Source organism: Zootermopsis nevadensis, unplaced genomic scaffold, assembly GCF_977971745.1.
Source record: "Zootermopsis nevadensis isolate Lab colony 2312 unplaced genomic scaffold, Znev_1.0 Znev_ptg000002l, whole genome shotgun sequence".
Classification (NCBI taxonomy): Eukaryota; Metazoa; Arthropoda; class Insecta; order Blattodea; family Termopsidae; genus Zootermopsis; species Zootermopsis nevadensis.
Genome location: NW_028259134.1, coordinates 1,129,034 through 1,149,655, shown reverse-complemented (window position 1 = coordinate 1,149,655; position 20,622 = coordinate 1,129,034). Strand labels below are relative to the sequence as shown.

The 20,622-nt window shown below is 37.2% G+C and overlaps 1 protein-coding gene across 1 annotated transcript in view; it reads right to left on the bottom strand.

The window, feature by feature from the left end:
* Wnt4 (Wnt oncogene analog 4) overlaps positions 1 to 20,622 on the bottom strand; it is a 186,398-nt gene that overhangs the window by 165,342 nt on the left and 434 nt on the right. The gene's annotated exons all lie outside the window — the stretch shown is intronic.

The window sequence follows — 20,622 nt, the reverse complement described above, 5'->3', positions numbered from 1 at the left end:
AGAAGGCAATGGCAAACCACTTCTGGATCATCTGCCAAGAACGTATATGAACAGGTCCCAGTCCGAGAAAAGGATGGAAGGATCCTGTTCATATGGACCTGTCCTCAGACAGAACACTAAATAATAATAAGATGAGGTGGTCTAGCGGTTAGAACGCTGGCCTTGTAATCCTGGGGGTCTCGGGTTCGATTCCCGGCGGTGCCCGAATTTATAACTTGTGTTGGGCAAGGCCGTGGTCTAGGCAACACGGAGTTTTCCTCCGTGGCATCCCAACAATTACTCCATTCACACACAGAAGAAGGCAATGGCAAACCACTTCTGGATCATCTGCCAAGAACGTATATGAACAGGTCCCAGTCCGAGAAAAGGATGGAAGGATCCTGTTCATATGGACCTGTCCTCAGACAGAACACTAAATAATAATAAGATGAGGTGGTCTAGCGGTTAGAACGCTGGCCTTGTAATCCTGGGGGTCTCGGGTTCGATTCCCGGCGGTGCCCGAATTTATAACTTGTGTTGGGCAAGGCCGTGGTCTAGGCAACACGGAGTTTTCCTCCGTGGCATCCCAACAATTACTCCATTCACACACAGAAGAAGGCAATGGCAAACCACTTCTGGATCATCTGCCAAGAACGTATATGAACAGGTCCCAGTCCGAGAAAAGGATGGAAGGATCCTGTTCATATGGACCTGTCCTCAGATAGAACACTAAATAATAATAAGATGAGGTGGTCTAGCGGTTAGAACGCTGGCCTTGTAATCCTGGGGGTCTCGGGTTCGATTCCCGGCGGTGCCCGAATTTATAACTTGTGTTGGGCAAGGCCGTGGTCTAGGCAACACGGAGTTTTCCTCCGTGGCATCCCAACAATTACTCCATTCACACACAGAAGAAGGCAATGGCAAACCACTTCTGGATCATCTGCCAAGAACGTATATGAACAGGTCCCAGTCCGATAAAAGGATGGAAGGATCCTGTTCATATGGACCTGTCGTCAGACAGAACACTAAATATATATATATACTATTTAATAACATTTCAATGTCTATCAGTACGTACGTATATCAAAGTCTAAAGAGTTGGTGGGACCTCGTCACCACGTAGTCCTGGCCTAAGTGAATTTACACCAAACTCTTCCACTCGACGTGCTTTTGGCGAGTCCTACCAAACAAAATCGGAACAGAACTCGGTTTAGAATCCGGTTCTATGCCTCGAGAGTAAATATTAAGTGCACTGAGCTAATTTACTCGCTCAAAACTCGGTGGGAAAGTAAGCTTTGTAAAACTAAGCTAAGCCAAAACGTGCTTTGTCATTCTGATTTCCTTGTCTCTGGTCTGAGTGGCCGCTGTTCATTGTAAACTGAGTTACGTGTAATTACCGGTCTTAAAATACACCACACAATAAATTGTGGTTTCAGTAACTGCAGCCTCCCTTTAAATTCGTTTGTCATTCTCATTAACTCCGCGCAAAGGAAGAGAACGAAATGCCGCGTATTCAAGGTCTTGTGGTTTGAGACGTAAGCGAGCGGGCGAAAAGTACGTACTTCCGTGGAAGCATATTTAGGTTAGGTTAGGTTATGTAAGCTTAGGTTAGGTTACGTTACATAAGGTTAGGTTAGGTTAGGTTATGTTAGGTTAGGTTATGTTATGTAAGCTTAGGTTAGGTTAGGTTAGGTTATGTTATGTAAGCTTAGGTTAGGTTAGGTTAGGTTAGGTTATGTTATCTTAGGTTAGGTTAGGTTAGGTTATGTTATTAAGCTTAGGTTAGGTTAGGTTATGTTATGTAAGCTTAGGTTAGGTTAGGTTAGGTTAGGTTATGTTATGTAAGCTTAGGTTAGGTTATGTAAGCTTAGGTTAGGTTAGGTTAGATTATGTTATGTAAGCTTAGGTTAGGTTATGTTATGTAAGCTTAGGTTAGGTTGGGTTAGGTTAGGTTAGGTTATGTTATGTAAGCTTAGGTTAGGTTAGGTTAGGTTGGGTTAGGTTATTTTAATCTGGCAAACACGAGGTTATGAGGCACCACTGGCATGACGAAGGAAAGGGGAGGGCAAAAGGGAACCCCTCTAAAAAGGCACTTATATTTTTGACATTTATTCAGCCAGTTAACGTGTACTTTGTTTAACGATGCCGCTAGTAGCTCAGATTATGCTCTATAGCGTCGTTTCATACGATGAATAATGAATTGGAAAGAGATGGTATTAAGCGATCATGCCTGGAGATACTGAGGAAAACCAAGAAACTACTCAGTCAAGATAGCCGGTCTGGGGGCCGACATCTAAACGCGGAATCTTCCAAACACGAAGTGGGAGTCGTACAACCGGGCCACGATTTTAGGTGAGTCAGAAAATATATTTTTGTGTTACGTGACCTGAGACTTATACCTACAGCATATATTTAACAGCCATTTTAATATTATACACTCATACACGTCGAGATGCTTTGAAACAAATATTGTGTACGATCTTCTCTTCTGCACGACACATTCCACCTGTGTCGTCCATCTAATTCTTTGTTTAATCATGGAATCGATAGGAAGCAAAGATTGGATAGCGTAATGTTGCACTTTATAGAGGACGACCATCTCTCTTCGGATGACAGCGACTGGTTATTCAACATTTTTGTGGCTTTTGTGTTATTTGAAGGCCGTCTTCTGAGTATGAGTAGTGACAAGAAGGAAATAACTCCGCACAGTAGGGATTCTTTCAAGAAATTCCCTGATTTTATGGAACTGGGGGGCGTCATTTGATTCAATCCTGTACCCTTTAAAACATCTCTCACCTAAACGCCTATCATTCCTTCTACGTCAAGGTCTCCCATATGTGTGTTTCGAATGTCCTTAATGACAGGTTCACGGCATGTCCAATTTATGTTTAATTCATGTTGTCTGCTGGAGTTGAATGTTGAGGCCATCAGTCAATGTTAATATCCGTAAAAGCAATTAAGTATAAAAAAAATTTAGAACCACGTCACGTGACTTACACTTGTCAATTTAAAAACGTAACCTTTGCAAAAATTAAATGATTCAGGTGCAAATTGACGATTGATTAGTACACGAAGACAATTTATACACATTCTAAAATAAGCAGAACTTTGGCATTTCTCCTTTCTTTTACCAAGTAATTCTAAATCATGAAATCGATCTTCTTTTTACCAAGAACACGTACTACAACAGCTCTTACATACATCTACTCTGATTTATGAACAGGTACTTAATTTTCATTAAAATCGGCTCAGCAGCTGTGTGAAAGTAACGCCTTAGTCTGGGTATTAAGATAAGGATGGCTGTTCCGTATTATTTATTTATATTCGCGTATTCAATATTTTTCGTGTTCTCTAATTATTTTGTCATTTATACGTTTTAGTATCCTCAATGACTCAAAAGATTCCATAGAATTGTTCCTGTTACTCCCTCAGGAATGAATTCCGTTGTTGCCCAACACCTTCACAGGTTTAATCTTCATCAATTGATCATCAGATCTGAAAGTGTCTTAATAAGCAGGACGTATAATGTAAGGACACAGTCCACTAAAATAACACATTTCATCTTCGACAGACGTCGTGTGAATTCAGAAACTTAGTTTAACAGATTGCCCTCGTGATCAGGAGGAAGATACTCTGTTCACCACCAGCAAACTGCGAGGAGAGGAATAATAATAGGCCATTCATGTTTACACACCAGGTTTTAATTCAATTGCGACGTTAATGTAAGTTAACTCGGTAAGTAACGTGCATCATCTTCAGTAGCCTGTACTGCCTGAATATTCAGATTATTTGAAGTATTTGAAAACTCTGAATATTTTATATGTTTCGCACTTTAATATAAAAATAGGTAACTTAACTTTACTCATTCCGAAACTCAAATTCTTAGGTGAAGAAAATACCTTTTGCTTTGTAGTTCATAAAAGTCTGTATATACGATTTGAGGATTTCACGGCGGTGAGTCTGAGAACGGCAGTCTTCTGGGTTGTTCTGTGGGACTACACGGCGCAGCATCCCAGAAGACAAGTCATCTTCAAAGTCTCTATAGACTTAGAAGTAGGCACTTTCATACACAACTGCTAAAGACTGCGACAGTCAGTTTATAATCCCATAATAAAATAGTTTTTGTGTTCCGCTACGATGCAGAACTCATGGTCATATGATCAGAGTCAAATCCTACTCGAATCATTATTTTAAACTCTACGTTGAACACAGATGACAATGGTATTCATCATCATTATTTAAGAGGAATACGTATTCCTCATTTAAATTTTTTAATGTAACTTCAAAGGTTCGTACCACTCCATATTTATAAATGTTGACTTTCAGATGTTGAAAGTTATAAGGAAGTTACAATTTTCTGAAGAATAAAACCCCAAGCATTAACGCCACTACCTTCACACCCAGAAGTTACAGAATAATACACAGACACTTCCGTTCCTAGAAAAATTAAGCACACGGTGTTTCTGAACGCTGTCCAAAATATTCCGACCGCGGTGTGTAACCTCCAAATAAAATCTGCCGTCACATATAAAATTTATCGAAGATCAAGTTATCCATTCACTATATCCCTTCTGTTTTTCTTAACTATTTCTGGGGGACCTCGATATTACACAGGAAAATATTAAGCACCTAACAGACTGTTCACCTACTCAAGAAATTTATCACCTTCCATGGAACCTGAATGTTAATTATCGTATTCGGTATAGCGCGCCATTTCTTCCTATCCTGAGCCAGATAAATCCAATACATACAGTCCACAAATTTTATCCCGCATTCAGTTTTAATATTATCCTCTTACGTACGCCCGAAGTTGTAGAGGTATCCTTCACCTCAAGCTTCCCAAGCGAAGAATTCTACACAAATCTCGTATTCTCATGCGCGCTACGTGCCACGTCCATCTCATCATCTTTGACTTGTTCGTTTAAAATTATGTAGCTCCTCGTTACGCAGTTTACTTCAGAATATCACAATCTTACAGTTTATTTTAACCTAACCTAACCTAAGAAAGGGATTAAAACAAACTGTGTGTAAGAGAGCGACAAATCTAATTAGGCTACTAACACTGACTGAGTCAGGTCAATCAGCTCGGTTGTCTAGGCTAGTGGTATTCAACCTCTTTCGTTCGCGTACCCCCAGATATAATTTCTCTTCAATTTTGTACCCCCAAAGTTGTTGGTGTATAATTCAAGTTATATACAGTATATAATCTACTCCTAAAATAAATTAAATAAATTACATTACTGATTATTCAGTGTTTATCATAAAATAATATTTTTTTTAAATTTCATGTACCCCCTAAGATGTCTTCGTGTACCCCCAGATATAATTTCTCTTCAATTTTGTACCCCCAAAGTTGTTGGTGTATAATTCAAGTTATACGTAGTATATAATCTACATCTAAAATAAATTAAATAAATTACATTACTGATATTCAGTGTTTATCATAAAATAATAGATATATTTTGTTAAATTTCATGTACCCCCTAAGATGTCTTCGTGTACCTCCGGGGGTAAGCGTACCCCAGGTTGAACACCACTGCTCTAGGCAACGTTCCCCACTTGCATTCGTGATGAGTCTGGATAGGCTCTCCTCCAAGACGCCAGAGTCTCCAGGAGTTTCCATTGCTTCCTAAAATACACCACGACCGCTTCCACACACTACTTTTAAGTTCACAAATCGTGATCATTCTATGATATTAGGACTATACTCTTTTCTAAATAAACTTTTAAGTTGGTACTAATAATACAGGCTGCAATCGGCCTTATGTGTGGGTATTAAGAGGTAGCCGTTGAACATTATAGTGACCAAAATTTAATTTGCATTTTGAAAAACGGTTTGTCTTAGACCAGCTTAGGTTAGAGTGAGATTAATATTAAAATATAGACGATGTGAAGATGTAGATTGGATCATTCTGGTTTAGGATATAAGCCAGTGATGGGATTTATAAAATCTTCTTATCTCAAACATGGTCCAGAATTTCTTGATCAACTAAGAACTCCACTCTATAGGGTTAGTTGAGATCCAGTTTAAGGTGCACTGTGAAGAATTGAAGGACAATAGGCCCTATGGTTCTTACTTGAAGGCGACACTTCCAAAAAAACGAAGTCGAAACTCCCGGCAGAGGGCAGAAGATTACTCACATAATTTCTCCTTTCATAGCTCAATAAATTAATCAATTCCAATTCCATGAATGTGATGTGTCTAGTCGTCATTATCATATCATATCAATAAAGGCATCTTATGAGCCTTGAAAACACAGCTTAGTCTTATTATAAGTTTCAAACAAATAAGGCATGATATTAGCGTAATCAGGAAATCAGGTACATTTTAAATTCTGAGAATAAATCTAATGGTTTCCTCTCATCATGCAACATTTCTAGCTGCACTGTAGGTTTAATACCGTTGAGTGATCCTGTTCCTCTACCATTTATCTCGAATTTTCTTCGATTGTGCAATTCCTCTCCTACACATATAATTTTCGCACCAAAGGTGTGGAAGATTCCAATGACCGCAAGTGGATGAGATTTCAGTAAATTCATAGCCAGAGGGAAGGTTCGTTCTGTCAGCCGACGGCCCCCAATAATAATAATAAAGTGTTTGTAGACAGACAATGCTTTGGGCTCCGAGTTTCGTTGTCGGCCAAGCGGCGCGAACTAGCCATCGGCTAAATATTTTGAAACGGATATTAACTCATTCAGACGGAGCAGTTTTTTTTACCCAAAACACCGACCTAATAAACCTATAGAAGGGGCCTGACTTTCTGTTCCTTTTGTACACTCTCTTTCTTTATTACTTTTCATTTTTTATTTCTCGCTGTCTCGAAAGCAACCAACTTCTCTGTCGTATCTGAGAACACCAACGTTGATAATTGCTCTCCAGTCGCCTAGAGACTTCGACGCAAGGTTAAAACTCAAACTCTGTGGCCGCGTGAACGCAAAGAAGCTAGTTTAGTGTGTTACGGTGGAAAGATGGATGAAAGTTTACAAGTTAGACTTCCTTAATTATCGCTTCAAAACAACATAAATTTGCCTACGTTCTATATGCGCTTATTAGCAAATCAAGTCTCCATTGTGCATATCAGAATGTCGTTTTATCCTAGAACTACGAGTTGTTAACGTAGAGAGTAAGATCATGAGATCATTATGTTGTCCTTGTGTAACCCCTTCAGCCTTAGGAGAAAATTAAAGTTTTCATGAAATTTGAAAACCATCCCATTCCTTTAAAGCAATTAGTATCAACATCATGGAATATCGCCTCTTTTCACTACATTGCACTAATGTGACCCAAGGTCACGCTCCAACACTGGGAAGACTTGGATGATGGAGGCAGAAATTACATGTGAAACGTCCGTTAAGGTCTACCAAATTAGTACGCAAACCCCTATTAGCGCAACCTCCATGCGATTTACAAATTCTAATATCAATGGTCAAAATATTGCTTCTGGACGTTGTAGCAGTTGAAGATAATGTTATCTCTGAAGTAAGAGGTGTAATGGAGGAGTACACTTGTTCAGCAGTAAGTCTGCCATAAATCGGAGCAATGAGACATCCATTAGGCCAAACCCCAGTATTGTTAATGAGAGGAAATTCATCTTAATCTGAATCATACTTATAATAATAATTATTATTATTATTATGTGACATGCTTACAATTGCAAGAAATTATTAAATAAAACCTAGTACAATTTTATCTTAAAATCATCTGCTCACAAGGTCATTACATTAACAAATAAATTAAAATTAGTTTTATTGTGCACTATAAATTTGCATTATAATAATATAACATCAACAACAAAACACCTGTACGAAGTAGAATTATGCGCATCAGTAAAGAAGTCTTTGAAAGTTCGGCCCAGAAATTTATGCAAATATAAAAATAACTTTGGAATTTACGAGCCGTAATTTCATTATGAATACAAACTAAATTAAACGTGAATCTTACCAAGCAAAATACAGATATTAATTCACAGAAATTGTAATATTAGACGTATAATAAAAATTACCGTGTCCTATAAAGGGTCTTTTTGTCTGCATGGGAATTGAGATATGTCACACATCTGCCTTTTATGTTATCTCCCCAATTCTACTTAGTATTATTCTATTGTGAGTATTTATACAGCGTGAAAATACAGAATGTGCCACTTAAAACACAACCCAAAAACGAATACGTAGTGCGGTAGAAAATTGTAGGTCTCCCCGACCACACTCGAATCAAGGTCACCCTTGTTGCTAGGCCGCTGCGCTGTGCAGGTGCGAACAGAATTTATTCATGTGCAGAATGCGTGTTCACTCACGAACACTACTTCGCACTGAGATCATTCTCTGCTGTTCGTCTGTCCTAACAAGGAGGCACCGAGGAAGACGACGACGACACACCGGACGAAGTTACAAATGGACACTTGTCTGAAAAGGTGGTGGATTGTTTCGGTATCTGCAGTGAAGATGTTCTTTAAGTCCTTACTCAAAAACAGAAATTGTTTGTACTATGTATTAATGTTAACGAAGTACTTTTTTTGTTTGGAGTTGTTTTAGGTTGGCGGTCCTGCATATAACCTGTCTAAAATAACTGATAAATCAAATTTTCGCCTTTCTTATGCGGTCATGGAATTTGGTCCCCCAACCTAAGAAAAACATAGATTGAGGGGAGGAGATTGAGAATAAGAGCTGAAGAGATTAATATAAACAAAGAGGTATTTAACAGAAAAACAGAAAAAAAACCACATAATGTACAGCTTCATTCATTCGTGTTCTTCACAAATGATTTTTAAATTAATTAAATGGATTAAGATATATTGGGTCAGGCATACAGAACATATGGGACAATGAGTACGATATATTAGTAGGAAAACATCAAGGATAGAGACCACCTTTACGTAGATAGAAAGATAATATTAAAATGGATATTAATAAAATAGTTTTGAGCGCGCACAATTTATTCGTTTAGCTGATATTTGCGACGAGAGGTCGTGTGTTGCGTTTACGGCAACAAGCTGTCATGTGCAATGACAAAAAAAAATTCATAGCAGCTGCTCATAAATGACTGTGGTACATCCAGTTAAATGGAACGCAGAAGAAATTAAGGGTAAATAAATTACACTTCCAAATCCACATCGAACAGGCGCTGTGAATTATCTTGGCAGACTAAAAATGAGCTAATATTGCCTCCCACCGTTGAATGATTTAACACTAATTGAGTAACGTAATCTTGATGATAGAGTAATGATCTTAAACAACAGTCACAAGAAAAATAAAAAAAAACAATGGTTGTATAAAACAATCAGCACGGCGAACAGCTCAATCGGCTTTCAAATGATCCTACAGTAAAACTCTTGGTAATAAAGACCTTCATATCGTTACTCATTCCGCGGGGAGTACCGAAGCGACGTACGCTCTGTTCTGCTTGAGCTACGTCGTCTCTTCAAAGGCGTTCTTCTCGGAAGTTCGACGTCTGCAAAGTGTTTTGACCCAGTTCCTTTCGAGACGATTTTTAACCTCATAGATTATACGAATTAGGAGGGATGTTTTAAATAAGGAAAAAGGTCCATTTTGACACTCCGAAGTACAATTAATGAATATTTAAAAGTCTAATTTCTACGTGAGAAAATCGTTTGCACTAGAAATATCAGTTGGTTAATGCTGTTCAGAAAAAAATAATCTTTGTTTATTCTGAGAATAATACAAAATCCATCGGTACACTCTGTGAGGGAAATGTGAAAAATTACTGTTTTAAATATAAAAACCTGAAGATGATGCTATGACATCGAAACATGTAGAAGTATTAAAGCGCAACATTGTAACCTCGAGATAACGATGAATGGCGCAGAATATCAATTTTAAATTTTAAATTTTAACATCAAAATTTAAAAGTTTGTGTATATGACTTGAATAATAAATATATATGTAAATTACTGAATGTTCAAGCAGATTGTGCACGATAATTATTACCTCTAATGTTTTAAAATGCCATTTAGTCAGACAGACTGAAGATGTCTGCTGAAAAATTCAAAAGGGGTGACTGTTTCTTCATTAGTTGTGAATCTTGTTTTATAATTTCGAATTGATACTAAGAATCTTTATGTAAAATGTTCTGATTCATAATATAATCTTTTGACAGTTCTCACTTGAAGAAACAGCAGTGACATAATGGACTGCGTAGACCTATGTACGAGAACTAGGCCAGAAATCATTCAACAGGTTAAAGCGTAGGCCTAATTAATTCAACGCAGATTTGCTCTGAGTTCAGTACTAGGTTCGCGAGTCCTCATATTTTGCGTTCTGAAGATATGATCAAATAATTTAAGGAGATTTATTACATTCTGCAGTGATTTTTTTTCAAACATGGCTTTGGACTGCTATTACAGCGTGACGAACGCTTTGAGATCATTGCAGATCCTTTGTCAGGAACTAAGTTTTGATGACAGCTTTGCAATCGTCACGCGAACAACGGGAGGCAGTTATTAGGCAGAGTGGCGATTGAACGCGAAGGAAAATGTTTTTATTTTTTAATAAAGATTAACTTTGTTTCAGGTCTACTTTATAAATAACCCCCGTTAATTTCTTACGACAAGGGAGTTATAAACCCATGTGTGTGATCAAAATAAAAATATTTTGCAATGTGATTATTCAGCTATAAATAAAAAGAAAGAATCCACAATTTTTCACTATTTTTACATAACAATTTTAGTATAAAATTTCAGAGAATTTACGATTTCTCTGTTTATTATAAAGAACAATACTGACATAACAATTTGAGTCACATTAACTTTAAACCATTACCACAAAGCTAATTTTCTAAATTATAATGAATCTCTCTCACAATTTAAATTGGCTACAGGCCTATGTAAATCAAAGTTTGATAATTTTCATTATGTCAAAATATATATTCGCATTATTCTCTATAATTAAATCAATAGTTTTTTGCAAAGAGCCTCTAACTGCAAAATCAGCGAACTGTAGTTGTAAAGATGTCATTTAATAATTTTGTTTTGTCAGGACAGTAAACTTTCGAGACCTAGTGGTATCATAAACAAGTTTTCTCGTGGCGATTAGAATATCGATCTTATGGATCGTGACGCTGTGTCACTGCTATAAGAATATAAAAGAAAAAGTTCCTCTCAAACGCTGGTAACCACTAACGAGAATACTCGGCGTTACAACGCGAAAGACAAATTATTTAAATTTTAACGTACTGAAAGTTCTGTTCGTAGTTCCTTGTAACCAGAATGTTCTCGCAAAGACAACCATTTTAAAAGGTCAACGCCTGAAGTAATTTACTGGTACGTTATTGCTCACAACAACAAAATTTCACTATAATTAAACGAAATAAGCTCAAATGTAAAACAACATGGTTCCGCTAGAGTTAGTCCTTGCTCAATACGTTGTTTATAATTTGATTTCGAGACCTGCGGACAGAAATAAACGGTGATTGCTTAAATGTTAAGATAAGTGAATTATTAACATAGTAAAGTAATTTGCTAAATGAAATATTATCGGGAACCAAAGTAAAAATACATCGAAAGCAATTTTAAATTCATATCGAAGCATTGGTACTTAAGAGAGTGACACAGTAACATTTAAACCAGATCAAATGGACCGCGGTTGGAATTATAAGATTAGGTCAACGACATACAAACATTAGAAATTAATTAAATATTTTAAATACTGTCAGTGAATTTTAAAAATACCAACATTACCGCCTACTACAAATTTACAGATTTAATACCAAATATATTGTAGGACCTGATGATTAAGCCTCATCCACCACAATGAATTGCTAAAATTTTGTTTTAACTAAGCATTATATTTGAATACACCAAAGGCCAATTATTATGTATTGACATTTCCGATTTCTCATACAAAAGAAAACACTGTCGATGAAGCTAGTTTTGTTTTCTGTGAAATTACTTCTACAGTAGAGGGGAAAAATGTTTCATTTATTGTACAGGCTCTAAAGTTTGTTATATTTTATATTATAATGTCTACAGGTTTTATACGCAAAACTTAATATTAAACCAAAGAATTTTGTATGATTCTTATTTTATTTTATAAACTGTATATAATTTTAATAATTACACACGGAGCAGAATTCTGCTTTGAGAAGCTGATAGTTGCTAATATGGTTTCCGCTTGTTACAGGATCCGGTTTTTGAGTTCGCCACTGAATTCGGCCCTGACAGAAAAATCCAATCTGAATTCTCACATCCTTTATATTTAAAACTAATTCAAAGCCCTAATATTGTTCTCCCGTAAAATTTTACATCTCTCGAGAAATCTCATTCCTTCAGGCTTCTCTACTAAAACTTTGTATACATTTCTCGTCTCTCGGAAGCACTCTACGTTCTCTGCCACGCTGACTGTCGCTAACCTGCTCGAATTAAGAAGTTCCTCGTACAGATATCCCCACGTTTCAATTACTTCCTCTGTGTTTTGGCCGAAATATTCTCGCAAGCTTATCTGCATGTTCCTACAACGTGAGTTACAATCTATATTTTGTCATGTCACGTAATGGTAACTGCTTTATACCATCGCAGCGAAACCGATTATGAAATTGTCTGCGACAGAACGCCCACAGCACATAGCCCCTTCATGCATTATGAAATGGTAGGTACGCGTTTTGAGTGTAGGAAATGTATTAAATATTGCATATGTCACAAAATATTCTTAAGTGCCAAATTATTCGGAATTTCTTCAGTGGAATAAACTGCCACCATAGAAAACAAAAGAGATCTTTGCGGCGTGTGGTCACATTAGCGATGTGAATAGACTATCCTTGCCGTGTTCGTGTTGTGTTGTGTTATTAATGGGCATAATGGAGGAGGTAGAATGCCCTTCACGTCTCGAGGGCCCTTCTCCACATAACCTGATCCTCCCTCTACCACCAACTGTCTAATCCCTTAAACCACAATTGTTCACTTTAGTACAATTAAAACAGATGCTGATAAAGAAATCTGCAGCAATACCGACAATATTTTTTTTTTAAATTTAAGAAATTTTAGGTATTTTTTTTTTCACTATTCGAGTCACTGGCTAGTGAATGTGAGCTCATACACTGTCTTTGTTTCAGAGCTTGTCTATAATTGGCTTTTCTGCGTTGTCCATCACTTAAATAAATTGGCTGCTTTTACTAACTCTGTGTAAACACGTTCTTAACAGACCACAAGGTATTTTTAGTGACGAGAAGGCAAGTTAAAAATAATATATACTTGTATTACGAGACCTAATCCACAGAAGGTATAAAGCTGTTACTTGTAATGCCTACTTTTTAATTATTAAAAATATATTAAAAATTTGCCGTCAATCACAATTATAATATTTTAATCTTTTAACAATATTATAATTGTGATTGACGGCAAATTTTTAATATATTTTTAATAATTATGAATCACAATATGACGCATTTACAATATCCTACTTCTTAAGGTTTAATTTCAGTCATTTTACGTTTTTGTGAAATTTAACTTTATCAAAGCGGCGAGTAAAAGATGGCTGTCTACTGTTTCTCTGTGTAATCTGGCACATTTACCGACGTTTCAGAAGTGATTGTTACCACCATCATCAGGACGATGATTAAATTTCGCGAGAGGAATCACCCTGATGATGAAGGCAGCAAGCACGTCTGAAGAGTCAGTAATCTCCCGTCAGACTAGACAGAGCAGAGACTCATAAAATGACAAACGACAACCCGTTTTAGTGTAAGGCGATCGGTGCTGTAATTTATAAAAGCATTTTAATGAGAAACGTAATTGGTTTGTGATGATAATGCCTTTTTGCGTCAAAACTATTACGTTTGGGAGAATAGTGGCGTAAGTTTTAAAGTATCTTTTTTTTAAAGTAAATTTCCTATATGCTCGTCGGGAAATGGAAGCTGTGAATTCCTTAATAGCAATTTTTCAGAGTATATAGGTGAGATTAGGCAGTTCAGAAGCCAATCCAGCTCACTGAAAAACAACTTCTCAACCACATGGCTACAACTCATCATTTGCCCTTTTTTTACTCGCTTTATTATATTATACTGCAACTCGAAACCATGTCGTCACTCAGTTTATAGCTGTGTACACTTGAGGTATACAAGAGGACCCGTTTAGAGTAACCCCCGCTGCGCCTACATCTGGTGGTATATAACTGCTCCAAAAACCCTCTTCCCCTCATGAAAAATTCGTGTGCGAGACGAATAATATCACCGAGGAATAATAAATTCTTGTAGAAGCAGTTCTGTGATACAGCGTGCTGGTTTATATACGCTTGTAAACATTCAACCTTAAATACCTCATTAATGTCCACGGCACTTCATTCAGAGACGAGATCAGAAGTCCGAGGAACCATCACATTTCTGAGCAATGTGTGAGCTAACTTATCAAGGCAACTTCAAATTTGACTAATACAATGTTATCTGAATAAATTTATACAGCAATTATCCACAAAACAGAGTTATAAATGGTGTCGGTCTACACGTAAAGAGACAGAACTGTTAAAATCCTTGATGTACGATAATTGTGTCTGTGAGAAATTGTCAGGTGAATTGTCGTCATGATTCGTACTATGAAGCATAACTTATTGTTTGTTTAAAAATGCTACTTTGCCGTTTGTTCTAACAAGTTCCTGTTAAGGAATCCGCAGTTTCAATACCGTGTTCTCATGACCCTTTCTCAGGGCCCAGTTCTCAGCCAATTTAGTCCAATCAAGGTCCTAACACGACACTTCAACACCAGTTTTCATATTATCCCGAAATTTAAGACTAATTTATCATCTGTCGACTCGAGTTAAATATCCATCCTTTCCTGTTTAATCACCCTAATAATACCAGGTGAATGCAGAAATAATAAACGTTCTTGTCATGTAATTGTCTCTAATCCTAAAGAATATCTGAAAGACCTAGGTACAAATGTGAAGATATATTAAAATTATCTTAAAGCCATGTGATGTAAAAATATAGATTGGATTAATCTGGCTCTTATAAAAACGACAATGAATATTTGAGCGCTACAGAAGAAAATTCATTTGCAATTTGAAATAATATCAACTTCTCAAAAATGTATATTCCTGGCGCACATAGAAGGATAATATTAAAACGGATTGAAACTATTGTGATATGAGGGCTTAAACTGGATTCACGTGGCCCAGGAAATGAGCCAATGGCAGGTTCATACGAAAACGGAGAGAGACCTTCGTACTCCTTAAAACGACATTTCTTAATCAGCTGAGCGACTCTTAGATTATCAATAAGAATTTTCCTACACGGATTCGGTTATGTAAGAACGTATTAGTCATCAAGACAAATGATGAAATTACCGTAGATGCTAACGGGAATGTTTATGTGAAACCATTATCGGATATAGTAAATTTATTACGACATATCCTGCATATTTTCTGTTTAATTAAACGTATTTACTAAACCGTTCACACGCGACTGGGGTAGAATCTGTTTAATAAAGAAATTGTACCAAATTACTCAAAGGAATCGTAAATCCGTTTCAAGCGCTGTCTGTCCGTCGAGTAGTTTATAGTCTACAAGCCTAAAAGAGTTCGTAGTGAGCAGAGAGGAAGATACGCTCTTCAGTCCACGTCTCTCACCGAAATTTATGCCGTCCCAGCTTAGTGCTAGCTGATCCGCCTTCCAGGTGGCAGGGAGATCGTTCGTTCCACACCTGGGTGGTCCATCCTGACCAGAAACACCCCCCCCCCCCCCCGCAACAGGGTCTCCAATGCCAATAAGCATACTCAAATTAATGCACCATATCGCAATTAATAATTTACGGGACTGCACATCTAGCATTCACACACTGTCGATGACCTCGAAGCCAGCTAGACGTCAAAACAATTATTCTAAACCTCTAGGAGTTTACTGAGCGTTAGTGTAGCCTCTGAAATCTAACATTAAATGTCTGAATGAAAACAAAAACAGCTTTGTTTCGTTACAATTTGAATAATATTTAAACAAGACATTATCTGACGTCTTGTTTAAGCATTTAAGAAAGATGGTTTGTGAACGAAAGTATATTTTACATTAATTTAAAGAAACTGGTGATACTTATGATAAAATTAAGGACGATGAGGTGAATAGGGCATGTAGAATGCATGCAATATTAGCCTAAAAACCTGAAGAGGAGATTACTCTTAGAAGATGTATAGGAGTTGATAGAAAGATGTTTTTAATATATCTTAGAAAACCAGGATATGTGAATGTGGGCGGGATTCATGGACTTATGAAGGATTTATAAGTTGGTTACTGATAATGAAGCTTCACGATCCATTAAAGGATGAGATATCGGTAGATCACTGAGCGACTACAAGTTTTTCAAATGTGAATAAGAATGAGGTCTCTACATAGGCCTTTATTTATTATTCTAATAGGTATAAAATTATGTGGCTCGCAAATCGATATTCACTTGTTATAAGTAGCCGAGTAGTAAAATGAGGTTATGTGTCGTGAATTTGCGTGTTTTCAGTGTAACAAAAATTCATTACACCGAGCGTCGTAAAAGAGGTATTAACATTTACATTCATTAAAGTAAAAAGTGTTTTAATAAAACGTTCATAAAACCTGGAATACGATTACATATTACCTTCGCTCCATTTATCAAAAACCTGTTCTATTCACACATTTAAAATTTCATTAACAAAATACTTGTAGTACGTTTAACGGGAGATGAAACCGCGACTCTTAGCACGACACCAAAAGATAGCCTTCTAGCAATTAACTCGAAAGCTTTTTTTTTTACTGAACAAATACATCGCAGCCTCCCATTAGTTACGCCAAATTTTGCCTCAGGCTGTACCTGACTGAATCTCATCATACGAGAGTTGTCTTTCATTGGTTGGCCTGTACCATGGAAGTTCCACGATCTCTTATGACGTGTCGATTCGTCTCAATTCTGAGGCTAATAACTTAAAAATTAAAACGAAATACTAAACGCTGCTATTGTAATAGGTTCCATCACACTGCGGTTGCAGGATAAGAAATTTGCCCCTCCCTTGAGGCAATTTCATGTTCAAATCAAAACATTTTTATTGGTTTCCACTCGCGTTTATTGTCTTTGGGTGGTCCATTTAGAGTTTGCTGGCCGGCAAAGTAGAGGCGAGTCCATGGCTACGTCTCGTAACGCAAAAGCCATGTCTGCACGATTCAGAAACACACAAAAAAACATTAATTGAAGGCCTCAAATAATTTGAGGTTCTTACACCTTTTTTTGGAGCCAACAGTAAAATTATTTAATTTAAGAAATCAAACTCTACATACATTAATTTATCCAAAAGCTCAGAATATTGGTTGTAAAACGATCTCACAATCTAGTGGCATACGGGATTATGTTGACTGGATTAATCTGGCTTAGGATAGGGACCTACGGCGGGGTTGTGTAAACAAAGGTAAGGAAGAAACCATCGTGTTCTGTGTGAGACTAACAAATTCTTACTGAAATTTAAGATTTACGACTCACATTACTTCCCTCTTCTCGTCTTCATCTTGAACAAGATCAGACGCTAAGAAGATATCGTGAAAACAAATATTTTAGGGCATTATCTTTTAAAATCTCTCAGTATAAGAGATTTTGGGATCAACGAGAGAAATAAAGTATAGCTTAAAGATGTGGACTGCAATCGTCTGGTATTTTACAGTGACCAGATGCAGGCTAAAATTTCGAGTTCCATAAAATATGGGGAATTTCTCGACTATTAAGTTCTCAGCTTTCGTGTGATTGCTTGGAAGTTGTACTTCGTTTTAGTGGGCTAAGGGTTTGATTCACTGCTCGTATTCCCTGGTACTTTTTAAAAAAAAAATTAGTTCGTACTCGTCAGGGCAGGTTGTAACTGAACGTGATCGATAAACTTGAAACCAAATTAGAACATGTGTAACTGCATTGTCCAAATTCCGTTGATTTCGGAGCTCTGTTACAAGTTTACATTATCAAATTAGTATAAAAACGATTTAATGTTATGTGGCGTAAGAACGCATTTTGAATGTTAGTGCACACTTCAAAGAGTACATCCTTACAATCTTGTATACTGGTGCCTAATTTCGGGCACGGATGGGTTGTTAGAAAAGTTATGCTCAAGATGGCGCTGTTCTACTTATAATGGCACTGTTCCCCATTTTGACTCCCTGTTCGTAACATTTCCAAAACCCAGACGGAGGAAGATGTAATTAAGAAAACAGTTCTTAATTAAAAATATTTTAAGAATCCTGAATTCAAATTTAAAAAAAACTACAACATGGCGCGGTAACACAATAAGGATGTAATATTCATGAAATGCTAGAGGACAGGGTAGGGTAAAGTAAAGCTGTCCCACTGCACGCCATGTAGGCGCTTGGGGGGAGAGGCGACATAGCTCCTACTCATTCTTAACCTCGGCACTAGATGGGGTTAGTGGTCAGTGTCACGCCCCGGCCGTGCTTTACCCCCGGGAAAGGACTGGAGGCTGGTTGGGCCCCAGAGGATAGAGGAAAAATCCTCTGCCTCCGTCGGGGATCGAACCCCGGTCGTCCAGTCTGTAGCCTGTCATTGTACAGATAGTAAATATTTCGATTGTTTGTTTTACGTAACTGAACGCCAATTAGGCGTCTGCATTGTAAGTCCATGTTTAAACTAATACAATTGTAGGCTTACGGAGCTTATCGATTCATTGGTCTCGAAACGAAAAATTCACTTATTGTCTTAACTTCATAAAAAAACAAGTTTTTTTTTCCGCACGTAATTGAAGGTTAGAAACGGACGCGTTCAGCGGACACCTGTAGACTTATAGAGAGACCCACCTTCCACCTACCTAAGGGCCAAATGTAGCCGCATTTTTGTTGACACGAAAGTAATCTGAAAATAAGATTAGAAAGAAGGAAAAAAATGTAATCGTTTAAAATTCCAATCTCCTCTGTCTAAGAGCTTCTATATACCTCACACATAGACTAAGTAACCGGCTCACCTTTAGACCGAATTGCATGCAGTTTTAATTAACTAGTGCTAATGACTTCATGAAGATGTCGAAGGAAGTATCTAGTCCACCGAATACTCAGGCAGGGCTAGTGGACATGGTGGTTATCCCTCACGCACAGGGTGTGTCAGAAAAAATGTAAAGACAAACCAACTCTACACAGTAAATCCAGACACCAGGGCTCGGCTAATAACACAACGTTTTTACAATCTTTCCTCTGCGTGTGAACGAAGATTACAAATAAAATCTAAAACAAGGATTACAGGACCAATTAATATTAACCGGTATACACAGGACAGAGATTCCAATATTAATAATCAATCCCATACCACAGAATAACCCTTGAAAACGCCGTTCATAAATTAACTGATTTTATGTCAATTGAAAGTTCATTAGGATTTACCTTCTATCTACACAGCCTGTTTCAAAAACAATTTCTGCATTAACATTCCACCTACTCTTATGTAGCACGACGTTTCTCGAATTCTTCCGACAAAAATTTGTTATAACTTTTATTATTTCTCACAAATTTTATTATAGAAAGTTGTCAGACACGCAAAAACAAATGGTTTAACAGGAAAATTAGTTTCCTTTTTCCCAGGTAAATTCTTTTTAGCCTGCCAAGGCTCCTTGAAGAAGAATCACAGTGTATCTTTCAGACGTCGTAGGCCCCATACACGGTCAGTTAGAATGCTGAAATGGACTTTGTGAAGTCATAACTGTCGTAAGAAATGCGTTACAGTTAGAAGGTATTGTATCTGAAATGAATAAAACTGCCGTGTAGTTCAGACTCGCAGTTAAACACGAAATCCTTCATCAAACTTCTAGGCTTCAATGTACAAATATGGACGTCAGCGGTAATACAAATCAGAGAAGAACTTTGTAGGGTTTCCACGAATGTCATAGAAGCTTTCCTGTATTATATTACACGAACCATATGGCTTATAGCAAAGAAAACGAATGAAATTACTCAGCATTTCGCAAAGAGTTTATTGATAAACTTTAGAATCAAAACGGTCGACAGCCTCGGAACAAAGACATCTCTGATAGGAAACAGATTTTGTCCTCTAGACTTTCGATTACTGATAAAATGATCCTTTGCAGGATGTGTAAAGTATTCGTGACTTTAGTTCATCGTGTACCTGAAAAGAGCACGTTTCTTCCTTATAATGAATGGCATTGCGTTCATCTGATGGCGGCTTGACATCAATCACTGTCTGACACGTAGGCCTAACATTTCCAGTTCCTCCAGTAGAGAACATCTCTGGCTGTAGACGAAAACTGTGATATTGGCTGCTGAAGACTTGTTAATAGCCGATACGGCCGTATTTACCCATACACACGAAGATCCTCATTTTAAAACGTCGCTTCAACTGGATATTGTATTCAGTGCAAACTCCACGTCAGTTCGATTTCGTAATCACTTTTTATGTGTACTTGAATTAAATTACACTCGATTAAGGCTCGTCGAATTACATAACTTATTAGGTCTATTTTACTTAATATGAGCCAGTAGACTACTTACTGATATAATCGGCATTGTACGCTCAATCTAACTGCCTTGTTTAACAAATGAGACGCACTGCACAGAGAGCAGACTGGCAGAGTTATGGCCAGCAACACTACCCGTACTAAAAACATTAGACTCGTTGTAGCTTCAGTGACGAATCAAGAATATTATACGCTCCTAATGTCGATATTTTATCCACATTATTACGCGTA